This window comes from Diadema setosum, chromosome 6, assembly GCF_964275005.1.
Source record: "Diadema setosum chromosome 6, eeDiaSeto1, whole genome shotgun sequence".
Taxonomy (NCBI): Eukaryota; Metazoa; Echinodermata; class Echinoidea; order Diadematoida; family Diadematidae; genus Diadema; species Diadema setosum.
This window is the reverse complement of record NC_092690.1, coordinates 32,192,855-32,202,614: the sequence shown is the minus strand read 5'-3', so window position 1 is coordinate 32,202,614 and position 9,760 is coordinate 32,192,855. Positions and strand designations below refer to the sequence as shown.

The 9,760-nt window shown below is 39.8% G+C and overlaps 1 pseudogene; it reads right to left on the bottom strand.

Moving 5' to 3' along the window:
- Nucleotides 1–832: 832 nt before the first annotated feature.
- On the bottom strand, nucleotides 833–8,376 carry LOC140229736 (uncharacterized; annotated as a pseudogene).
- Nucleotides 8,377–9,760: the final 1,384 nt, after the last annotated feature.

Here is a 9,760-nt window from a genome sequence, read left to right as displayed (position 1 = left end):
GAGGAAAAATAAAAACCAGGGAGCGTACAGGCACCGCAAAGGGTTCAATTTTGATATCTGAAAAGTTCAAGAATTAACCCTTTTGGGTGGAAGAATGAACCTTTTTACAACCTTGAGGTTAAACAATGTATCCTTCAGAGGTTCAATTTTTAACCTGCCTGGGTGCAAAAAATAAACCTTGAGATTCAGTTTTGAACTCAGAGGGTTCATTTTCATGGAATTCAAAATTGAACCCTAGACAGGGGTTCAAATTTTTAGGGAAAAGGGTTCATTTTTATGGGGTTCAAAATTGAACCCTAGACAGGGGTTCAAATTTTGAGGGAAAAGGGGTGCTGCTATTGCATCACGCCTAGAGGTTCAATTTTGAACCCTGATTTCTTAGTGTGAATAGTGGCCGAGCAGCAGCTATACAGCACCAACCAATCCCCATAGAGATGATGCTGTTGGGCCTGTTGCTATGCTCTCTTATGTAATAGTTACCCCTCTCGAGAAACCCCGGAGGTAGATGTACTACCTCAGCAAACTTCCTCACTTGCACCCAAGACCTAGAAGAATAAATACGTATCAACCTATCACCTGCGTTTTACAAAGTGTGGAAGTACATTTACTTTTTGACCAGTGTCCGTTTCTTTCCTTTGGCATCCGATGCAATCGATATCGCTAAAGCATTTGCGTTGTTCAAACTCGTCATGATTGTAATACAACATATTACAACCGGGATCGTGTGCTTATTCTGACTGATTAAAGAACCAACTATAAAGGAACTCTCTAAATAACAGCCTAAAAACTACAGTCGTCATCCTTTGATATCTCAAATCTTTAATTCTGTTGCTAAGGAACTCTCTAAATAACAGCCTAAAAACTACAGTCGTCATCCTTTGATATCTCAAATCTTTAATTCTGTTGCTGTATGACGACAAGAAATTCTCAGTATGAACGTACAGCATGTTTCTCAATACTCAATAAAATGCCAGTCAATACCCCTTGACTTCCTGCTGCCTAATGCAAATTGTGGGACACAGCCCTCAAGAACTCTAAAATGTGTCGGTTGGCGTAACCTTCCACAAGTCGCACCAGCGTGCGGTTGGCCTGCTATATTCTCGTCGTCTTGCTGGAGCAGGTGCACCAGCTTGCGCCTGAACGATCGTCATCTCATTGAGACTTTGTTCCTGCTTGACCTTCTCGAGGAATTTCCAAAAGGTTTGGTGATGTGCGTCGACTCCAACTTAAAACCTTCTGTGCCATCCCTCCACGTGGTTGTTTGTTCTCGAGCTGCCCTCTAGAGTGGCTTTGTGGACATTCCACATTGGCTATGGAAACCTTGGAGGGGCACGCTCATTCCCCCTGATCTGTGGGCGGCCAACATACGTATCCTCAAAGTAGTTGAGTACTGGGCGCAGTTCTGGAGAAGCTGTCTCAGAAAGAGCCCCAAATGCCCTCTCAACATCAGCTAGTGGCACGAATGCAATGGCGGCGATCATCCTAGCTTGTATTCGGAATTCCTTGTCTGCCATGTGGAGGGGACGCAGGCCTTCTTGTTTGATCTGGATTATAGAATAAATAAAACAGCAAAGAAAGTCGTAAATCTGAAAGAAAACCGCACAACTTTCATGCAAGAAGATTATACATATCCGGTGGAAAAATGGATGCATTTTGAAGGCAAGCCGTGAATATAAATCTGTTTCATTTTGCATCTCTTTCTGGAATGTTCATGGTTCATCACCAAAACGAAAAGCACCCCAGATTATATATAAAGGAAAGGTAGAAAATTTGCCTTGCAATGTGTTGATAAAAATCCTATCATTAAAATTGATTAGCAATGTAGAAAGGGTCTGTATTATAGACCAATGACTTTATAGACCGAAAAAAATGAGAAAGACGGAAAAAAAAAAGAGGGGACGGGGGCGAACAAGTTCCCCATGCAAGAAGCAGGGTCTCTAGCATCTTGAATGATGAGAATGCTTAAAGATGTACAAAACACATTCACTATCCCACATGAAACTAAAAGTGTAAGTAAAAAAACGCTGTTTTCATCGTAAAGTGTTCATCCAACATATTCCGCTCAAAATATTGCGAGTAATGGTATGAAAATAACTATGAAAATATTCTTGACTATGATGCATACTTTCCATTAGTTTATTCTTTATAACACCATGCCCGCAGTAAGACAAGGATAAATGTAATTAACTTTTTAAATAGCAAATGAAAAACGTTCCCCGAATTTTTAAACTTTGTTTAGATTTGAAAGAAACTGTGTTTTTTTAAGATCTGTAAAATTGATAAAATGGCAACATCTTAAATCACAATAAGAAACAGAACTACAAGCTATGGACGAGTTATTAAAATATTTCTTTCTCGTCCATAATAATCCATATGTGACCGTGCACCTCAAAACGAACATAAAGTCGCACACACTGATTTTGCGTGAGGACTGAAAATAAGTGAAATGGGTCAACCTAGCCGAACTTGACTTTTTCATATTTTCTGAAAGAGCGGGTCTTCTTTTACATTATGCTAAAATTTGGTATCATAAAACGGGCAAGAAAGTGTGGTTTTTTTTTAGCAGTTTATCTCGAACAGTTTTGGTAGAATAGTGTGATTAGGTGTGTCTATAGAATCCGTTTTTCATTTCTGAAAAAAACTTGTCCACACTCTTCACTTTCAACTCAAATAACTTTTGAAAGGATAGTGCTACTGCTTTGAAAGCTGACATTAATTATGGACAGAATGTGTTAATGAGGCGTGTTTAATTTCAGTTTAATCTGATAATCTCTTTCTTGTTGTTACTCTGGTGGTTTACTTCCTGTTTTTTGTCCCATTCATCGCACAGCCAGCATGGTTTGGTAAAGATTAAGCGCTTGAATAGACACTGTACTTCACAGCCTCTTTTCTCAGTTCACACTTTTCCTGAGTTTGTGCTTTCTTTCCAATATTTAGATAGGTTAGGAGAGTCCATTTGATTTGAGTTATACATCATTTTAAAGCTTCAAGTCTGCTCTTTCAGAATATGGCCTGAACTGAAAATTCATGTCTGGCGACTTTTTGTTTGTTTTGAGGTGCAGGGTCACATATACTAGTATTCTGGAGCGCTCCCCATCGCACGCACTGTATAACATACCCATGATGATGATTTTGATCAAGATTATCACTATATTTTTATGATCACCGTTTTAATCAATGTCATATCAACGCAAAACCATCATGGGATTCGTTGGTTTAATTGGGGGTACCTCCACCATGTCAAAAAAAAAAAAAAATGACTGCTCTAATGCACGAGTGTCGTCTTTGATGTCTCCGTTCTTCAACTCGTCAAATGAAATCGCCGACTCTGGTGTCGATATGATGTATCTTATCTAGTTCGCGAAAGAGTGAAGTTAGGATTCCGAAAATTAAACTTTGGTTTTAAATCTTATTAAAATGGTGTATGAGTAACTTATTTTTGCCAAAAGTTCCTACCGTGGGAGGGGGACACCCACACCCCCTCCCCAACTCCGCTGGACAAATTCACGTCACTGACCAGTTTGGGAATACCTAAAGAGCAAAAGAAAAAGAAAACCATTTCCCTTTCAGGAGATACGTATATTTTGTGACCTCATTGATCAATCTTGGCTAAAGCCTCGCATGCTGACCCTTAGTAGAAGTAGTCCTACAAACTTTGAAAATAAGCTTACTTTTCCTTGACTTTTTGTCGGCAGGCATAGTTATAAAGGGGGAAAACGCATGGGAAACGAAACTTGACAAAACGCTCTAAATTCAATTCAATTCAATTCAATTTCAGGCATGACCCTCAAGTAGTATTATGCATGTCTTGAAGCGTTTCTTAATTACGCGACAACTGACACTTTTAATGACATAGATAACAAAAATTACTGACATAATTTTAGAGGTGGAGGCAAGGGATTGATTTGTCCCTTTTATTTTACCCTTGTCGCCCAATGTCATTCACGGTAAAATTTACTCAGAATATCTTGCTTGACTTTGATTAGGGGAAGGTGGGGCAAGATGGGACACGAGGCAGGATGGGACAATGCAATAACTATCTAAGTAAGCATCAGAGGGCACTATAATCTGCACTGATAAAAAGCACGCTGTCAGGAAGCCATCTTAACGCTCTGTGAAGCTGAGATTCTCTTGAGCTTTTGAGGACAAACGCAAAAATTGATATCGATGACGGCAGAATTTCTGCAGTTAAGAAATGTATAGTATCCCTGGCATAACATGAAGAAAGGTAGAACGTTGAAATTGTGTGGTTTTTATAGTATATATATCAAGTTTATGTCACAAAATGTAGGCAGACTGTATGTCATTGCATGTATTGTGTAGAGCTTAGAAGTGTAGTGTGTGTGCATGGGGCAGGATGGGACATCCGCCTCGGGGCATATTCTGCCCCCCCCCCCCCCCAAGGAAAAACGCAGTATCTACATCCAGCTCCATTTCTAAACAACCGAGATATTCACCATTTTATCTTTTTGCCAAAGCCCCTGGAAAATATACTCTTTTGAAAAATTCCTTCATTGTGGAATTTTAGTCTATCTAGCTACCAATTTTCCTGGAAAATATCATTTTGTGTTTTTGTTTTGTTTTTCAGTTATTGATGAAAATGTAGATACTTTGGGGAAACCCCACGCAATTGACTGATTTCCCCAAGGAAAAACGCAGTATCTACAATGGAACGAATTTCCCCAAGGAAAAACGCAGTATCTACAGCGGAATGAATAGGATTAATCTTCTGCCATAATTATGTATGCATGTATACATCATTGTTCAAGTATTCTCTGGCCCTGGGGGATGCATCCTCCATCCCCCCCCCCCCCATTTATGCCCTGATTACAGAGCAGGCTTCATAAGATTATAATATTAAATAACAGATCGTTCCTGGAACGTTTTGCTTAAAAGTGTATCCCAGACCGATCTTGCTGTAGGCCTAACGTTACGTCGATACGTGTTTAATATGAAGCTTGTAATGTGATGCTACATTATACATGGCCTAGCCGCTAACTAGCATCTAGAATACTAGATCTAGATCTGTACAGTCTAGGTTACAGTCTGTCTAGACCAAAATAGATCTAAATCGGATGTCTGGACCTAGATCGATCTAGACTAGGTCTAGTTTTTATATCGTTTATTCTAGGCTGGCTACGTAGCATGCTACACGAGTCTACCGTCGCGCCTCAGGCTATACATGCACGATGCTCACAGAAAAAAAAAAAAAATAGCCTACCTAACGTTAGAACTGCAGAAGGTTCAAGCCCTACACAAGCCAGGACTCTTTGATTAGAAAAAAAAAATACATCTAGAACCGGTCTAGAATGAAGTGACATCCGCTCTCTAGGCCTATTCCTTCTGGATTGAACCTAAGTTTAACGTCATGTAGATTTGTAATGTAACTTTTTTTTAGGCCTACTTGTAAGTTATGTAGCATGCAGCATGGGATCAAGCATGCATTTTACGCAACCCAGTCTCACTAGGTCTAGACAGTACAGTCTAGATCCGATAAGAATTAAAATACAACTTATTCTGAACTGTCTCTATTTCGTCCATTTACCGTGGGTACCTATTTTTCACATGGACCCTAATCTATAGTATTGTCAACTCTGTAATTTTAAGACAGTATGGTATGGAGTAGATAATTGAACATTGACACTTCACTAGACTTAGGATTCTAAAAAGTGGTTAAGTTTTAGACTTGACAGACCTGCCCTAGAGTAGGCCTATTCAAGTCCTACACTAGATCTTTCTTTAGACTTTCGGAATACGGACCCTGAAAGTTCTGATTAACGTTAAGTCTAACGGGTCTAACATTAGAAAAGAGACGCAAGACTCAAACGTTACTGTCTAGACAAGTCTAAAAGACTTAGACTTAGATCTAAGGGAGGGTGTAACATGTTACAGAACCTGACGTTTATCCGATAGGCCTACAACACAAATAGATCTATTGCCTTTCGAAGAAACTTTCGGATTCGGAGCCTGAGGAATTTTGACAAGGGTCTAGGCCTAACAAAGTTACTTCACAACAAGTTATAGTACGGATAATGTTAATCATTGAGGTAGAATATGAAAGAATAAAGCTGATCGTTTATCACATGAAGCGAAGTAAACACAAATGTACGTGTATGCATTTGTGTTTAGGCCTACCTCGCTTTCGTGTGACAAACATGCATTTGTGTTTACTTCGCTTCGTGTGACAAACAATCAGCTTTATTCTTTCAATATTGAAATAGTTTAGAATAACTTACTCATTATCTGCAGATAAATTTTTCTTGAGGGCTAGGCTCACGAGTAATTTTCCCCACGACAACATTTTGTTTTATTCCGAGTACACACTCCCACTGTATGCTGACTAGCCGGGCCCTGTGCTGTGACTGCTGCACAGCATCAGTGCAGCTAGCTGCAAGCTGTCAGTGTTGTGTTGTATTGTTTAATGTGCACTCGGTTAGTCTTAATCACACACTGTGTTTTATATTAGGATCACGATCTCATCAAAATATTTACTAATCAGTATTGTTTCGGTTAGATATTTTGAACATTATGCCTTATTATCGAGCAAGTATATCTAAAGAAAGTAATTTATGTTCAAATTATACAGAACAACCGGCAAAGTATTCACATATATAAATAACAGTGTCTGGTAATTAAGACTAGCTTTGTAGATACTGCGTTTTTCCTTGGGGAAATATTCATCATGTAGATACTGCGTTTTTCCTTGGGGAAAGTGCAAGTTAAGTGTAGATACTGCGTTTGGCAGTTACGGAAAAGTGGCTTTCTAAACATTTTTTCAAAAATCTGAATATGTCATATGAAGAAGGATTGCCCACTGACTATATTTATGCAAAAAAGTGAAAATCGCCAAAAATGTTAGATACTGCGTTTTTCCTTGGGGGGGGGGGCAGTATTGGGCGGGTGTCCCATCTTGCCCCATCATATTTGATAAGGTTAATGTATATGTTTTATTCTTTTTGTAGTTTCAGAATGGTCCGGAATTACAAACGAAATAGCGGAAATATGCGTCTTCAGTGTTTGTCCCATCCTGCCCCACGTATGTAGGGCAGGATGGGACAGATTTGGCTATTTTGAGATGGCTATTACGTAAAATAAAAGTAGGCAATTGAGATGATTACGTGTGATAGTGTTGCCTTACACAATATTTGTAAATCCTGTTTCATGTGGAAGTTTGTGACGTAGTATTTGAAATAAAGAATATTCAGTGAAATGTGGCCCATCCTGCCCCACGTTCCCCTATTACGTATTGCAATCTGATGGCTTGGATTAGCTAATTCCCAGAACCTTTGTCTGTCATCAGCCCCACAGCTGACACGCTCTTTAGGCCTATATTCCGAGCGCACTTATCAAATTAACCTGGGCCTGGCGCCGCGCGCCCCTATTCTCTGGAGCAAAACACATCAGTATTATTGGTCTAACCAAACTTTTGTCTATCGATCTGGAGAACTAATAGAGAGAGCTTTACTAAATGAATGAATATTAGTGAAATGAAAACGATCTTAAAATCGACCTTCAAATCTTCCCTGCTCGTCCTGCCTTTGGGCTTCAAAAGAAGACGAAATAACTGATTCAAGTTCAGAGAGATAACATATTGGTATCAAGTACCTTATCGTGGATTCTCTGTGAAAGGTGAAAAAGGCACCCCTTTACTGTTGTGTCCGGGAATACTCTCTCAAATGCGTTCTTGGCCGCCAGCTCAAAGTCGATGAGGACTGTTCTCGGGTGGAAGTCGCCATGTTCGAGAAGGGCACGGAGAACTCGTGAATACGTTTCTTCCGTCTTATTCGGCAACAATGCACACACAAGTGGGACAACGCGCCCGTCATGTACAGCATGGACAGTCCAGAGCTGGTAGAAGATACTTGGTACCACTTGAAATGTACCATCAGTAAACCAATTAGCTGAATTGGATAGGGGCTGAAAAAGAAACCAGAACGATGAGAAACCAGACTCATGTCAAGAACAAGAAAGTAACTAAGTGGAAAATAATGTCAAATCTTACTAAAATATTATGTTTCTTCAAGGCAGTAAAATACATGTAACTCTTTTTCGGTATTTTAATGAAACAATTCATTTTCCGTCTACCTCAGCGCTTATCTTCTTTTGAAGGCTAATAACTATATCCAGTGGTGCAGCCATGATTTCGTCTAAAGAGGGGCGGTACATTATGCGAGGGAGCAGACTCAGCAGAGGCAGGATGGGGACGGGGTTATAGGGTGTGGCCCCCTCCCACAGTAAGAGCATTTTTTTTCATTGTTATTATTATTACTTTTTTTTTGGGTTTGCAATAACGCGATTTGATGCATACTTTTGACATTTGTTATTAAAATGAACAATTTTTTCCAATCTCCAAACTTGGGGAAGGACGAGTGCCATCGTTCCCCTATTAATTTTACGGATTCTCCCTCTTTATCTTTTCGGGGGGGGGGGGGGGCTCCTTTTTGCTTAGAAAACAATTGCTGGCCGTCTGCGACTGTCGTGATTTGGCCGTGAAACATTTGCCTGTCGGACCTGATTCTATTTCCCATGGGTAACAACTCAATTTGATAGTTCCTACGTATGCTCATGCTCCAAGCTCCTGAAGCGAATCAGTTTAAATATTTTGAGAATGTTCCAACTCTGAGAACTTAAAAAAAAAACAATAATATTGCATCCCTATTAGCCAATTTGAATAATGGAGACGGATACGCATAAAACAGTGACCTTTATTTTAGTGCGCAATATGCTCAGACCAAAAAATAAATGTGATTTAGAAACTCAATAGCGTATTCAGTTACTAAAGATTGTAAATTATTTCTTAGTATTTTGTGAAATATAGTGTGGGAAATGGAATTCGTTAATGGAAGGATGAGTGTACTCGTAAGTTTCTGTCCGTGGCGAAGATGATGGATCTGTGAGGGTCTTCTCTTCCGGAGTCATGCAAGAGGAATCGTTCTCCTGCAAGGGAAATAGCTTCATCATTCGGAATTTCCAATTCCTCAACAGTTCGTGGTACCGGCAGAGCATTTGGATGGTTATGGCTGTGACGCCGGATGTTCCGGCGCATGTCATCAAGCCGTGGAAGGGCAGCCCGTCCTTCCTCGGTACTCAGAGGGATGGTCTGCAACAGAATCTGTTGCGGCCCTTCCTCTGTGTCCAGTGCCCTCCTCTTTACAGCCGTTGACACCTGTACGGCGTTCACCCTGCCGTAGTTTGGAGGATGAGGATGTTCGGGCTCACGCCCATGGTGGTTGTCTCCCAAAACCTGTTATGAAGAATAATTTAAACCCATGTCACATTTAAGGAAACGAAAATAGAAAAAAAAAAGAAAATAACTCTGTATCCGTTTCTCTTTGACAGCAGTTGCATGTCAGAGTTATCGTGTAGACAACTAGGATAAAGGTTTTTATCAGAATTATGTTTTCTATATGCTGTAAAAAAATCAATTGCAACCAATACAATTGCATAAGTGGAATCGAAATCGAAAGTCTAACCAGAATGTGTGTAGTCCAGTCAAAATATGAAATGACCCCCAACTAATTGTAACAGAAACGATTCCACTTGCATTTGACCTGGAAGAGCAACTAAAATAACATAGTAAGTTCCCTAAAATTTGAATGGTGGATCAGGGCCTAATTTGCATAAATTCAAAATGGCCGCCATACAACCTATTTATGCCTATATCTCGGAATATATAACCCACAGAAAGTAAATTCCGGTGTCTAACCCTATTTTTCTTTAGGTCAAGGAATACAATCATGTTATCTGTAGCAACTTTCAA